The 15,533-nt window shown below is 37.2% G+C and overlaps 1 protein-coding gene across 1 annotated transcript in view; it reads left to right on the top strand.

Moving 5' to 3' along the window:
* Window positions 1-15,533, top strand: part of apba1a (amyloid beta (A4) precursor protein-binding, family A, member 1a) — a 55,980-nt gene continuing 40,447 nt past the window's right edge. Inside the window, exon 1 of the mRNA XM_079870999.1 lies at window positions 1-78. The gene's annotated coding sequence lies outside the window, so the exon portion shown is untranslated. The remainder of the gene's footprint in view (window positions 79-15,533) is intronic.

Raw genomic sequence — 15,533 nt, 5'->3', positions numbered from 1 at the left:
GCAGGCAGGCGATGAAGATGGTGGATCCAGACACATAACGGGACCGTGAGATCGCTGGAAACCACAGTCAACGCACAGGTGAGAGAGATTCATTTTGCCCGCTATAAATTAATCATTGTTTGTCGCGGAAGCTTTGTGTGTTTTATTAAGTAAAACAGGAACCATGCAGTTAAAAAAAATCATTGTACTTCAATGAGGTTCAGTGGCTGTTGTGATGTCGCTTTCCCTGCTGATGACAGGTTGAACAGTGTTTGTTTACAGTAGGGAGGATGTTTCATTGAGGGAAAGCACTGCATTACACCCAGTTTCCAAATCTACAATCCGAAAAGAAATGCGAGGGCCTAACGTGAACTGAAGTTCTGTATAGTTTTTCAATACGAAATCGGCATTGCCGTGCAAACAATGTGCAGTCCATCTCAATACCGGAAAGAATAATGCCTTCAATCCAGTTTCTAACTTGTGCTTGTGGTCATCGATGCGCTTATGCCTGAGTGCTGTTCGTTTTGATTCATCCCGGTGACTCGAATCCTGTAGTGAAGAAGTTATCATTACACCACTAGGTGGCAACAAGTGAGCGTGCTATTAGTGAATCACTAATCATTCACTCATTCGTTTAAACATTTCGATTCAGTCGATTCATTTCAAAACAACGGCTGCCTCCGCAGGCAGCAAGGCAACAATTATGTCTAAATCCAATGATTGTGACGCATCCTGCTATTGAGATACATTCATCTGATCGATATTTGAAGATATCCTTTACTCCCACAACCTGGCTACTCGCTGACTCCCACAATCTTGTGCCCTCGATTCTGAGATGGCACAGGTACGTCTGTAAGATCTGCTGGAGATCTGGAAAACATCTGCAGTGTAAATGTTAATAAATACATCTGATAAACATATTAGAAAGAGCAGTTTTACATACATTCTAAACCTTAAACACCTTAAAGACATCATCTAAATCCTAAATGTCTATCATATTTGACATCTGACAGGAGATGTCTCAGAGACGTTTTGCAGCTCGATGGTGTTTTAAGCCCCCAATGGCTCCTTAGAGGCAGCTAACCCTACCCTCAACCTTAAACCTACCCCTCCCCTCGCTGCCTGGAAGGCGCCGTTGGGGGTATAAAACACCAAACACCCGTTTTGCAGATGAGCAAACACTTAAAAAAAATACATCTTGCAGATGTAAATGCAGAAATCAAATAGACGTCTCTTAAGGCCTATTTATACTTCTGCGTCGAACTGCCGCCGTAGCTACGTCGTAGGCTGTGTGTAGCGCGCTTTAGATGTTCGTACACGTGCTATCAGGGAAGCAACTAAAATGGAATCTGGAACTTTTGCTACAAAATAGAACCTAGAGAACATTCCTATTTTTGGTTCCCATAAATAACCAAATGGGAACCATATGCTATATCGTTTGGGGAATGTTCAGTGTTTGTTGGGATGTCAACTCTCGTTTAGCCAGCCAGCGGAAGCTCTTTGATGAAAGTGACTCGTTTGTACTCAAACTCATTCAGTGCAAGTTCATTTAGTAACGCAGTCACATGCTTCAAAAGAATTCTGGAACAAAATAGTGCAGAATTAGTATGCTATTCCGAATTCAGCCTATGAGTCAGTGAATTCACTTAAAGTTGGCGTGAAACTGAAGTTGAGTTGTCGTCTTTTTTTCTCTCTCTTTATTGAGACTTGCATATTAAGGCCTGTTCACACCGGGACGAATTTCGCGCGCGATATTCGCCGACGTTTAACGCCTCGTGACTAAACAAAGGGCGCCAATGTGAGTGTGCACACCGGCGTGAAAAACGGCACGCGTAAAAGCGTCATTTTTTAAAAAACGCCTCGGGTTCGTTTTTTTGGTTTGACGCGCCGCGTCAAAAAACTATCCGACCAATGAGATTGGCGCTTTTGCTCACGTGTCTGGAGCTTCTGAAGTTACAGTAAAACACAACTTGGGGCGCTCAAACACAAAACGGTCTTGCCGAGCACACATACGTAACGGCGAAGAAGATATACACCAAGTAGCGTCTACACTGCCGGGAAGAAATAAGACGAGGAAGATGCAAGGCAAGATGAATGTAGAGTTGCTGGTCTCGTTGGTGTCGGAACATAAAGAACTATATGACAAACGCGACAGTGACTACAAAAATCTTGATAACTGTTACGTGGTTTCTGTTTTACATTAAGCGCCATCTAATGTCAGGGAATGAATTTGCATGTTCACTCGGCTCATCGTCAGCGAAAATCGCTTGGGTGTGAACACAAAAAACGCGTTGAAAAACGCTGGCGAATAATGCGCGCCGATATTCGTCCCGGTGTGTAGGGCCCTTTAGAGTGAAACGAATTCTCAAACAAGAAAAAATGTAGGCGACGAACCATCGAAAATTTATGGAAGCTACTTTCCGCCACAGAATAAAATACACATGATAGACAAAAAAAAAAAATGGTAACAGTCGTTGCCAAATACGTCATTGGGAGCCCGAGTCTGCGCAGTAGTGATTCTGGTGCTCGGAGAGGGCGGGGTTTACTGGAGCCAGCCACCAACGGGCGATCGAAATGCTTTTCACTTTTCAGGACTTGTTGTGCGGCACACTTGGAAAACTTATTGTCCCGCCCTCGCGCCAGTAAACACGTCATCAGAGAAGAGACGATATAGTTACAAGAGACAGAGAAAGTGGACGTTATTGTGATTTCGATGGCACATGAATTAAAATACTGGAAATTACATTTAAAAAACAGGAATTGTGCGTTTTGATTTCATGGTGTCTTTAATAGATTTAAAACCCCCGTTTACGAACGGCACACCACTAATTGAGAGTGTTTGTGTAGGAGGAGTGTGAAAATGAATCAGCCTCACTGCCGGACACAGATTTCACGTAATCTCCGTTACAGACGTTAAAGTGCCACAACTGATGACTCACTATAGTATCTCTCTCTCTCTCTCTCTCTCTCTCTCTCTCTCTCTCTCTCTCTCTCTCTCTCTCTCTCTCTCTCTCTCTCTCTGTGTGTGTGTGTATCGCTGTGATTGTAAACGCACTCCCTTCTATCTCTGTGGTCCACAGAGGTTCAGCGTTTTTGCAAAATAGTGCTCTGCTGTTGAATGGCGTCCTCGGAATACGCTTGCGCTGTAGGCATTACCAACCTGCTTTCCTGCCAAATACATGCCCTAGATGCAGACTCACTGCGCGGCGTCGGATGCTGTGCAGGTGGAAACTCGCGTGAAAACTGACTGAGAAGAAGGCGAAATGACAAGGACAGGGCTTGCACAGGCTTGATAAAGAAAACCCTCCGTTAGTCGTCGCTGCACATATTCAAGTTAACGTTATGTGCCACATCCATCCAATACTACCCATCTCCATCCATCCGCAATATCACACCTTTACTCTCTCCGAGTGATGCTGATGCTGTCTATGCAGGTAGGGATGCGAAAACGCGTAGTTTACGCATTGCATTTATGTTTTGATTGGTAGACTAGGGAGTATTTTTTAATTAAACTTTAAAAATGCTTGAGTCTTATGAGTTGTGACAGATTAGTTTACTTTTAATGCCTTTAATGAAAAGGAAGAAAAAAAAAATGTCGTGGTTTATGTCGCAGTACGCTGCTTTTAAGGACGTCAGTGAGCATGGAGTAGGTAACTGTAATGACCCGCCCTTTGCAAACATATAATAGCGAATTGTGCATAAAGTCAATAAGTGTTGCTCAGTGACAAAGGGGAATGTGTGTAAACGCTTCGTTTTTGAGGAGCTGTGGATATGGGAGTGTTCTCAGAAGACTCTTAAAGCCCTCTCACGCATCAAGCCATGACTGAGCAAATAACAGCAATAACACCATAGGATCTGACATCTGTGTTTTTCTCAGCTGTAAACCATCTTGGTTAGGTGAAAAAATGGCTATTGTTGTGTGATATAACATGGATTATCTGTGTGATTATGTTCTGGACATTCAAATTTGCTGAGCACTGCTCTCCTGGGGTATTTACACTTGCACAAAAAGTACTAATATGAGCATTTCTTTGTACATGTTGCTATCATGTTTTTATTTTATTGTTTTAATTTTTTAATAAGTACCTTGAAGCATCATAAATATCACGTTATATCAAAGTATTGTGGTAGGCTACTACCATATTTTTGAACAAGTACCACAATACTCCAAAAATACACTTGATATGATAGAGTTTATCAAAGTACCATGTTACTGCCACAGGGTGCTAAAGGCACACCTGAAGAAAAATGTGCTTTTCACTTATCCCATGTTGTATGATTGCTGAAAAACAAATAGGCATATGTTTTTATTGAATATTGATGGAGCAACAGATTTTTTTGTGAAAATAAATCATAAAAGAGGTTTGTTTTGTTTAAAAATCTTATAAATGTATGAGGTGACAAGGTTGGTGTTTTACCTCCCACACGTGGTAAAAGGCTATCCAGCATGGGGCAAAATACACATTATTTATACAAATACGAAATACTTTAGGTAAAATAATGTTTTGAATAATGTCCAAGTTAATAATTTTAATAATCACTTTAGCAAAGTTTGTACTATTTTCTAGTTTGTACTATGAATTCATTTTTGTTCAGTAAATATACTGTCATAAAAATGTTCATTTTAAAAAATACAGAAACAAAGATTTTGAAAACATTGAATGAGATCCCACAATAATTTAATATAGATTTACAGTAGTAACAATAAATTATATTTTATTATATAATTTGATTAATATATTTTAAAATATGATGGTTCCCTTATAAATATCTTGATTATCTCTAAGGTAGACACCCAACTTAATATGTGATATTTACCATCTGAATCTAACCATGTCAGGTCGACAAATGGGAAAGTCAGCCGGCTGTTTATTATCATGTTAATTATTGTGCCTTTCGCCCTGCAGGCGCCTTTTACCCCAAATACCATATTTTTGCATATTCTTCAGTTACATTTTCCTTGAGCAAAACTGAAAATCGTTCAAAATATATTCAATAATAATAATTTAATAAAATCTCATTTGCTACTTAAATCTACAGCATGGTAATAAAAAAACATAAAATATTAGATCAAATTAGCTCAGAATACACTTTGCACTGCTGATCGTGTCAAGGATCAGCCAAATTTCCACGTGCATCTTGAAAAGCGGATGTTTTGGAAAGTGCTGCGGCAAGTTTTTGTGCCATCTAGTGGTTTAGAGGAAAATAAAATCAAAGGCGCCTTTTACCCCGGTGAGCCTTTAGGCCTGTTGTGTCTTACTTATGATATTTTGAATACCTGTCACAACTACCGGGTATCTACAGAATTGTTCCTGCTCTAAAAATAGCTCATGTATTCATCATTTATTTATATAGTGCTTCATACAATACAGATTTTGAAAGCAGAGTCACTGTCATAAACAGATAATATAATATATAAGGTAAAATAATAGTGTTAAAGGAATAGTTCACTTTGAAATTAAATTTGGTATGTTTTAGCTTACCTCAAGGGCATCCAAGATGTAGGTGTCTTTTTTTCCGCAGTAGTTTCAATTTTGATATTTTTAGGTCAAACCGTTCTTGTCTGTCAGTCATTTAATGCAGGTCTGTGGTCACTGTCTCAAAGAGCATGCACAGAGTCCAAATTAAACAATTCCCCATCGTAAGTACACATTGATGGCCTAAGACACGAAACAGTTTGTGTGAGAAAACGAACAGTATTATATCGTTTTTACCTCTTATACACAGCCACATCCAAGTGATCTGAGGGCGCGCGCGCATCCTGGTGTGTGACGTGTACGCGCAGACTGGTGCATAGATATATATACACTAGATGTCGCCTTAAAGACATTCGTTCCAATGAACTGCCGTAGACAAGGCAACTTCTAGTGTATATATCTATGCACCAGTCTGCGTACATGTCACACACCAGGATGCGTGCGCGCCCTCAGATCACTTGGATGTGGCTGTGTATAAGAGGTAAAAACGATATAAATACTGTTCGTTTTCTCACACAAACTGCTCGTTTCGTGTCTTAGCCCATCAATGTGTACTTACGATGGGGAATTGTTTAATTTGGACGATGGGGAATTGTTTTAATTTGGACTCTGTGCATGCTCTTTGAGACAGTGACCACAGACCTGCATTAAATGACTGACAGACAAGAACGGTTTGACCTAAAAATATCAAAATTGAAAACTGCGGAAAAAAAGACACCTACATCTTGGATGCCCTTGAGGTAAGCTAAAACATACCAAAGTTTAATTTCAAAGTGAACTATCCCTTTAATGTTGCAAAACGAATCAGTTATGAAACAACATAAATTTCAGTTGTAGAGCAACTGAAGACAATAGTGTCAATATTCAGCTCAATTTAGTTCTGTGTTGTTTCAATTCCATTTCAGTGTCAATGTTTGCAAAAATTCATCAATTATCAAGCACATTTCATTTAGAAACAACAAAGCATCTCAGTACTGTCACTAGTCAGGTTCAGTGTTCAATCACTTCAGTTCAATAACAGTGGCAATGTTGCAAAGTTCATAAGTTAAGCAGCCGTACAGAATACAACATTGTCATTTTCCAGCACAATTCAGTTGAGTTTTTGCTTTCTCATCTGATAGTGTCAGATCAATAACATTCTCTGATTATTAATAGTCTTTTAAGCCTCAACTGAGCAAGCCAAAGACGACAGTGACAAAGAACCAAAAGTCCATTAGGTGTGACAGTTTTGGAGGAAAAAGACCTTGGGAGAAACCTGGCTCAGTTCTCAGATCTAGAAGAACGAGCATACAGTAATGTGAATAGTCCCTCAGTGTGTCAAGGACTGATCAGTTACACTTGTTAATCTGATTCAAAGCAAATACTTCCTGTAGAGGTTATTTGCAATATAGATTATTTACAGATTTGCACATTACAATTTCATGGTTATAGATTATTAGGTAGCCTAGGTACTGATTATGTGTATAGATTTAGATTTTAAACATATTCACAGCAAACCGCTCTGTATGCAGAATTAGAGTTTCACTTAACGACACGGCCAAACTTGAATCAATTAATTGATCTAGAAAATGGTTAAATGGATGTGCAATGATCGTTCGTCTCAGCTAAAGACTGTGAACTACACTTGAAGAATAATTAAAAGAATAGGATGCACAAAAATATGTATTTCTCCAGATATATTATTATTAAAGATGCTTTTTTATGTACTTCTTTGGATCTAGAGGAATAACATACAGCTGTTTTGTGTCAGTTGTCGGGCTGGCTTTGCACACATTGATTCAGCAGCACCGTCAAAATGGGAGAAGCGCAGCATGCATGTTTTTATTTAGCCATAATCGAAGGAAGGGTGTGGTTAATGTCTCAACTTCAAATGATCAGTATAGAGACAGTTTTGACAAGACTAAGAAGGAATGTACTTGGTTGAGATGTCATGTTTTCCTGTCATCAGTGCTTATCTGCAATGCTATCGTGCAGTAAGATGTCTAGCAGCAAGATCACGGTGACTGTTTTTAGAAGACAGACATTTTAGAGGTTATTTGCTATAGCACACATGGATACTTGCACCGCAGACTGAGAGAAGAGATCAAAGGTGATCCTAAACTGAATTTCCCTATAGGCATCCAGTGTTTTTTTTTTCTAGTATTTTTCTGGCTGTTGCTGTCCATGTTTTAAATAAGCTCTTGTTTGTGAGCGGAGTGAAGCCTCCGGTCCCGGTTGTAGGTCTTTCTAGGCAAATGAGTGGAGAAGCTGAAATGGGAAATGTCCCTCCCAGAAGGGCTCTTTGACCTGCAATATTATGAGTTTACTCTTATTAATGCTCTCTCTGTATGGACATCACGCTCTTTCTAGTCGGCTCCCTTAGGGGTTTTCCTGTATGTTATATGTGACCCTGGACCACAAAACCAGTCACATGGGTAATGTTTTTGAAATTGAGATTTACGAAGCTGAATAAATAAGCTTTCCATTGATGTATGGTTTGTTAGGATAATATTTGGCCGAGATACAACTATTTGAAAATCTGGAATCTGAGGGTGCAAAAAAATCGAAACATTGAGAAAATCGCCTTTAAATTTGTCCATTTATGTTCGCGATTGTGCTGCATTCACTCACAAAAATAAATGTTTTATATATTTATGGTAGGAAATTTACAAAATGTCTTCATGGAACATGATCTTTACTTAATATCCTAATGATTTTTGGCATAAAAGAAAAATCAATAATTTTGACCCATACAATGTATTGTTGGCTATTGCCACAAATATACCCTTGCGACTTATAACTGGTTTTGTGATCCAGGGTCGCATATGTACTTCACAAAAAATGTATTTCCTATTGAAAAAGGAAGTTGGGGCAGGACATATAGAAAATGTTTATGGTTTATTTAGGATATTAAGTATATTTGCTAATTGCTGTTGCATGTTGTTATTTTGAATAGGATATTCACATTATAGAGAGGTCTTTGTTGGATGGCATTTTGCCCATGAGTATGAGATGATATAAATATTTGGTCAAATAGAGTGGTGCAGGGATGACATCAGAACTCGGAAGTCTATTCGCCGCTGGTTCCGAGATTTTCCTATGGGTTTTATTGTGGTGTTTTTCAATTTATGAGTAAAATAAAGTCTGTGGTAAACATAACTTGACTATACTTTGACGTTTTGCTCTACAATGAATGTACACACCGCACACACTCACCCCAAGTTATGTTTACCACAGGCTTTATTTTACACATAAAAATAAATAAAAAAACCCATAGTAAAATCTCGAAGGAACCAGCGGCTAATTAGACTTCCGGGTTCTGACGTCACTGCACCACTATATAGAAGAGACACTGTAAATTGTAAATGTTTGTATTTGCTAAAAGTATGTGTTTTTTGTTTGTTTGTTTGTTTGGTTATTTTTTACCAAAAACTACAGTATTTTTGACTTCAAAGTGTAGAAACATGGACAATAAGCCATACTCCAAAATGGGATATTTAATTTAAACCGTTTGTACTGTTTAGTTTCTATACAGACTTGAAGCTTATGGGATGACAGGATATATATTTTTTATTTCCATTGACATTCTTGTATTTTTATACACAAATGTCAAAGTTCAAATTCAAGCTATTCTTGTGTGAAAAAGATGATTGAAATTGGATTAAAGAAAAATCTAAAACAGTGCATACACTACCATACAAAATATAATATATAATATATTGTATATATATATAATAACTCTCTCTCTTTCTCTATCTCTGTCTCTGTCTCTCTCTCTCTCTCTCTCTCTCTCTCTCTCTCTCTCTCTATATATATATATATAATAACTCTCTCTCTCTCTCTCTCTCTCTCTCTCTCTCTCTCTCTCTCTCTCTCTCTCTCTCTCTCTCTCTCTCTCTATATATATATATATATATAGCCTACATATTAATAATAAATCATTCACATATTTATTTATACATATTAACAATTAGCACATTTTGTGCAGTCAGGTTAAATAAAGGAAATGCTCTTACCTGTTTTTAAACAGAATATTTAATGAGCTGCCTGAGACTCTCCTGGGAGTATCCGGCGCCGGGTTTGGGATTGTATTCATTTTTAAGCCGCGTGTTGAGTTTTGTTTGGTGGCCTCATATGAAATCTTGAAAGTGAAGCAGCTGCACTTTGCAAATACTATGAGTCCGATGTGGCCTTGGGCCAGTTTTCCTCATGTATTATTTGTCTTGTGTGGTCTTTCAAGTCAGCAAAATTCTGTCACTACGTTCAGAGAAAATGATTAAACAGCTTTCAGTTTTTATTTAAAAGATTTTCCATCAGTATTCTCAGGGCCAACACAGAGGAACTCTGTTCCAAAGGTAGTGTTCAAATAGTTTTTAAAAAGATGCGGTCTGAATGAGGCCAGAATTATGACTGTGGTTATGATGAAGATCATGAGGCGGATCGAATATTTTATCCATTCATTTCCAGCGATTTTTTAATCAAAGCTGTTTATCAGAGCTTTGTTCATTCAAACCCTGTAAGCATTCACACTTATATTACCGGAGGTCATGTCCTTGTGTCAACACAGAGGATGTTTTCACACACCTTTTATTAATATTACCTATAGTCATATTCATAACGCCACTGAATGGAACTTAATGACGGCTATTCATTTACATGACAGCTTTGAAAGTGATTTACTGATTTATAGGAGCACAGCAGCAACGTTACAACTAATTAAATGCTTTGATGTGATTTAAATGTCAGTGTAAAAGTAGGTTAGCTGAGACTGTAAAATGCATGGGAAGGGCAGAGCATTGGGCAGGCTGTCGTGAAGCAAGATGCAACCTTTGCAACTGATGTGAGAACCCCTTTTTTTTATTTAATTTTTTTAAAGAAATGTTAAATGTTAAACCAAAAATGTGTTTGCGAGAACCAATGAGGTTTGACGTGAGTTGACGTTTAAGGTTTGTGCCATATTTGATGTAGTCTATACTAGTATATATAGATTGAACGATAATTGGTTTTATCCAAAATTTGAGATTTTTTCTTTAATCAAAGAGATTAGTCTTTAGCTAATATAAATACCTAAACCTTTCAAAAATAGTTTAAAAGCAATCATTGCATTTATGCTAATTTGATAGACTCCCTCGTCATTGGAAAACACTCAGTTTATTGTTAATATTGTTGCTTCTGCTCCAGCTGTTGTTATAAAAATAGAAAACATTTTTATTGTAGTGATAGGAAGATGAATTTATCAAAAAAAACAAAAAAAAAACAGAGGTAAAACATTAAATAAAAATCTATTCTGCATTTGGATACAATACTCTGTATTGGAATCGGTTCTAAAAAAAATTCTTTATTCTGTGAATGTGTGTGTTGACCAATTACTCAATTTGTAGTAATTAAAAACTTAAATTTCAATCTGTTCATGGTGATTGTCGCATCAGAAAACTAATTTAGCTGTCAAGTTGATTAATTTCATGCTATTTGTTCCCTTTTTAAAGCTTGAAAGATTTAGACCCCACCCCATAATCCAGGAGAAACACTTTTTAGACATTTTTCAAAATATAATTTTTTTATAAGATACGAAAGTCATACAGGGTTGAGTACATTATGGCAGAATTAAAATTTTTGGGTGAACTATCCCTTTAAGAGTAAGGAAGATTCAGTCCTTAGTCTGTTATGGACTGTCTGTTATGGAATGGTAATGGCCTGGATGGAAGTTTTCAGTTTTCCCGTCTTGTGATTCCTTTAATTGCGAAAGATAAAAGGTTTCTTTTATCAAGCCAAAACATTATTTACGCTTGTTTTGCACCATCTGGCATTGGTTTGTTTGTTCCCTTTGTTGTTTATCAGGGAGTCATTAACTTATGGAGGCTGTTGTAAAAGAGGTTTGGCCATAATTAGATTGAAATTTACTTGCATAGAATTATAATGAATGTTCTGTATGGCACTGCAGCAAAAATTAATAGAAAGAATCAGACTAAAAGAGAAGTGCTTAATTACGGGTTGGTTTAACAATCTAGACTTTTTTTTTTTTTTTTTTTGGCTTGGCAAAATTTTAAGAAGTTGTAATTAATTTTTAGGAATCTGCAGGAAGGAAGGACTGGGTCATGTTTCTAGTATGAATACATTTTAATAGACATAATCCTCTGAGCTGCGTTGCTGGAGAAAGCAAATCTGACAGAATATTAATGCAGGGACAACTGACAACAGAGACTTTAACTGACCATGCATAATAGGCTTTTCTAAATGACTTAATTAATAATCATTAATATCACAATCTACTCTATAAACTCAGCAAAGCTGGTGTTGTGATGTTGATTTTGTTGGATTATTTTGTTCTACTGGGGCTAGTAGAAGATTTCTCAGGTCGAGCGTGGGGAGATTTTTGAAATTGATTGTTTCATTTAACACATTTATTTTGGGATCCCGAATAAGACATATTGTCAAACTCTATTGAATAGGTTGTCATAAGGGGAACTTGCTGATTTAAAGAAGAAGAAAACATTTTCCACAACACATGTGAGATGTATAGTTGTTGGTTATTCATCTAGTAGTTCATATCTACCTTCAGTATATAGTTTATATTAGGGGTGCAACAATATTTCGAGTCACAATATATTGCCATACAAAAACACAACAATGTGTATCGTGGATAGTGACAATCTGTGCTGTGTATAGTTCACCCAAAATGAAAATTTCTGTGAGGAAAAAATAAAGATTACAGAGTTTTAGTGTCAGTACTACATTAAACTACTAATGTTGAATATAATGTATATTAATGACGTGGGGGAATATTTGTGGGTCCTGATAATGCCAAATGTATTATGTTACCAGTAAAAAGTGGCCTATATGTTTTTTCAAATATCTAGTCAGTGAAAGAGTGCAAGCATATTCGTCTAAAATAATTCTGTATTTTCAGCTTCAGAATCATGAATATTTTTATTCGGGTGTCACCATTGTCCTGTGCATTGGGTTATCAGCACCAAGTCCAAGCCTATTCATTTCCACCCCAATATAACACCAAATTTACCATTTTAATCAACCGTACATTTTTTGTTAACCTTTCACCATATGTCTTGGAGTATCACAATAATATCGTGCATCGTGTGTTCAGTATCGTGATGTGTATCGAATCGTAAGGGTATCATTACACCCCAGTTTGATATATTATTGGAATGCATCTTATTGTGGTTTCATTGTATTCATTTTTGTTCACCTTAAAGCTATTCTGAAAATATGATGATATATGTTAATTTTTGTTTTCATTTACATCTTTGAAGCCAACATGGAAAATCACTGTGAGAAAACAAGCATTTAAGTAATTTACTGAAACAGACTTTCCACATGTGAAAACTTGCTCCACTCTTGCACTGTAAAAAGAATATATGATCAATAAGTTGACAACATATGGTTTTACACTGCTTTAACTCATCAAAATAAGTTAAGCAACTTTTTTTCTAAGTTATACAAGATTCAACTCTTTTTTTTTTATAAGTCAGTTTAATGTAATTTAAGTTGAAGTTACTTAAACTTTCAAGCTGATTGTACTTTAAGGCAGCATTTTTTTTTTACAGTGTGCATATTCTGATGCATTCTAAATATTCAATCCTACTCTTGTAGTGCTTATAATAACACCAATATTGTTCTCATGTGCACTGCTAATTTGTTTTTCTTTTGCAGTGTTTTGACTCAACTGTTTAATTAGCTTCTGAATTTATTTGAAGTCTTCTGCTTTAATCAGTGTGTCATACTTTGCTAAGAAAGGATGCGAATGATAGATCGCAGCTATGATCAAGCTGTCTGACAGTCATATCACTGGCATTATTAGCAGTGCAGCATTCACACTGCAGATTACATATAAAGCTATAAGCCCTGTGGGAGGGCAGGTGTCCTGGATTATTCCAGAAGGAAAAAAAAAAATCTTTCTCTGCTTCACTTTCTCTGTCTCTTTGTCAGCTCAGGGCTGATGGGGAGAGAGCAGTCAGTGGCAAGCGCTGTGTGAATGATCTATTTGCTGTTCACTTTGATTGTACATTTGGCACATTTTCTGGTTGTCATTCACATCTCTTGAGAGAATTACTCTGATGTTTGGCAAACTGATCTCAGTTTAGGCCGGCTGACAGCCACATTGTTGTATATGTTTTGTCCAAGACCTACAAAGCCTTGAGATTAACAGTGTTGGATTGTACGAATTACACAAAAGATGGGGCTTTTCTTTGTTGTGATGCTGCACGGCCTCTCCAAGTTCTCACGATCCACGATTCATTGTCTCAGCGTCGAGCGTGGAGCTACGGCTATGGTGTGTGTATCAGTTTGTGTATAAAGCCTGCTGTGTTAATTCATGAGCACTTGAAGTTCGCTCCACATGAGAGCTGCTCTGCCTGGGATTCAGAGACCATGCTCAGTAGATTTTTTGGGGATGTGCGGTGGTTAAACCAGCCTCTGGCAGAGATTAGCCCAGCGTAATGTAAGCTAGATTAATGCTGGGAGCCTTGAGACGATAACCCCTACCGCTTCAAACAAAACAAACATGTTCTGTATAGCTTCATTCCAGGAAAATCCATGAAAAGAAAAAAATCTTTTAAAAGACTATAGTTTAAAACACATGTGGCAAATGTACTCTTTGTATTCATGTTATTTTAAGTAAGGAATAATTGACGACAGGCCGTTGAATATAAAAAATAATGCACACCTGAGTTGGTATTGTGGCCATGACGCGAAGCGGTTCGGTAGCAGTATCTTTACTAATTGCGACTGTAACTTTATCTACCTCGCTAGTAGTGAAAAAATGATGTAGCTTTTAAGTTGTTAAACTATTTTACTTATACAATCGTCAGAGCAGCGCTGACAACACTTTTCTATGCGAGTGTGTGTGCGTTTGAGTGCGAGAGAGAGCGGGAGAAAGAGAGTATGGCCCTGATAGCACAAGTACATCTCGGAGATGTCTATTTGATGTCTGCTTTTACATCTGCAAGATGTATTTTTTTAAAGTGTTTGCTCATCTGCAATACGTCTCTACGTTTCCTGTTGGATGTCATATAGACATTTAGAAGATGTCTTTAAGATGTTTTAGATTTAGAATGTATGTAAAACTGCCTTTTCTACGACATTTATCAGATGTTTTTACACAGCAGATGATTTCCAAATTAACAGATCTTTAGCAGACACCTTACAGGCATACCTGTGCTATCTGGGGTGCTCTGCATACGTAATAAAATGTAATTTTGTAGCAAAAAACATGGACCTAATTTGTCGTTTTTATCCAGTTGTTTACTATATTTGCTTGGTCAGTGTCGTGGGTTTTGGTTCTTTTGCTGTTGTAGTCTGTAAGGACTTTTAAAATACTGAAATCATTAGGCGAAGTGATATGGAACTGTAATGTGGTCAAAAACTACTTTAGCCGTGCGTTTCCCTGAAAATAATTGCACACCTTAGAACGTTCGTCAACCAATCCGATTCAAGCATTCAACTGCCCCGTAGTATATACTTAAATAAAAATAAAAAATGTGAATTTTAATACATAAATTAAAAGCATGCTCATCACAGATGATGTATAATCAAGTAATTGTATATATGAATTTAATGTTTAATGCATTTTTAAATACATTAATAGGACAACAAAAGCAGCATCATGTAATTGACCTTTGTGTAAACAAGACATGATATGTTGATTTGATTTTAGCATTGAATTGTCAGTAAATTCTTCTGAAACATACATGTATTGTGCTACAGGCTGAGTATTTTGATGTCATCTGTTGTTCATTGTTAGAAAGTTCACGTGATAGCACAGACTCCTGCACGTGTTGTCAGGTGATTTGTGCGCGCTGTGCTTTTAGCTTGTGGAAAGGTCATCTCTCTTCACCTGGAGCTCCAGAGGGAGTAATTACAGACCGATGTGACCACCCACGTCTGTCTCGTCTCTCTCTCTCTCTCTCTCTCTCTCTCTCTCTCTCTCTCTCTCTCTCTCTCTCTCTCTCTCTCTCTGTCTCTCTCTCTCTCTCTCTCTCTCCAAACACATGCTCAGCTGAGACACATGGGTCCCTGCCCTTGTTTTATCCATTTTTATCCCAACAATTTTTAAATCATACCAAAAACGTCCCTCACTCTGTT

This window comes from Squalius cephalus (genome assembly GCF_949319135.1).
Source record: "Squalius cephalus genome assembly, chromosome: 5".
In the NCBI taxonomy this organism is placed as follows: Eukaryota; Metazoa; Chordata; class Actinopteri; order Cypriniformes; family Leuciscidae; genus Squalius; species Squalius cephalus.
The sequence above is the reverse complement of the archived record's forward strand: the minus strand, read 5'-3'. Positions and strand labels throughout refer to the sequence as shown.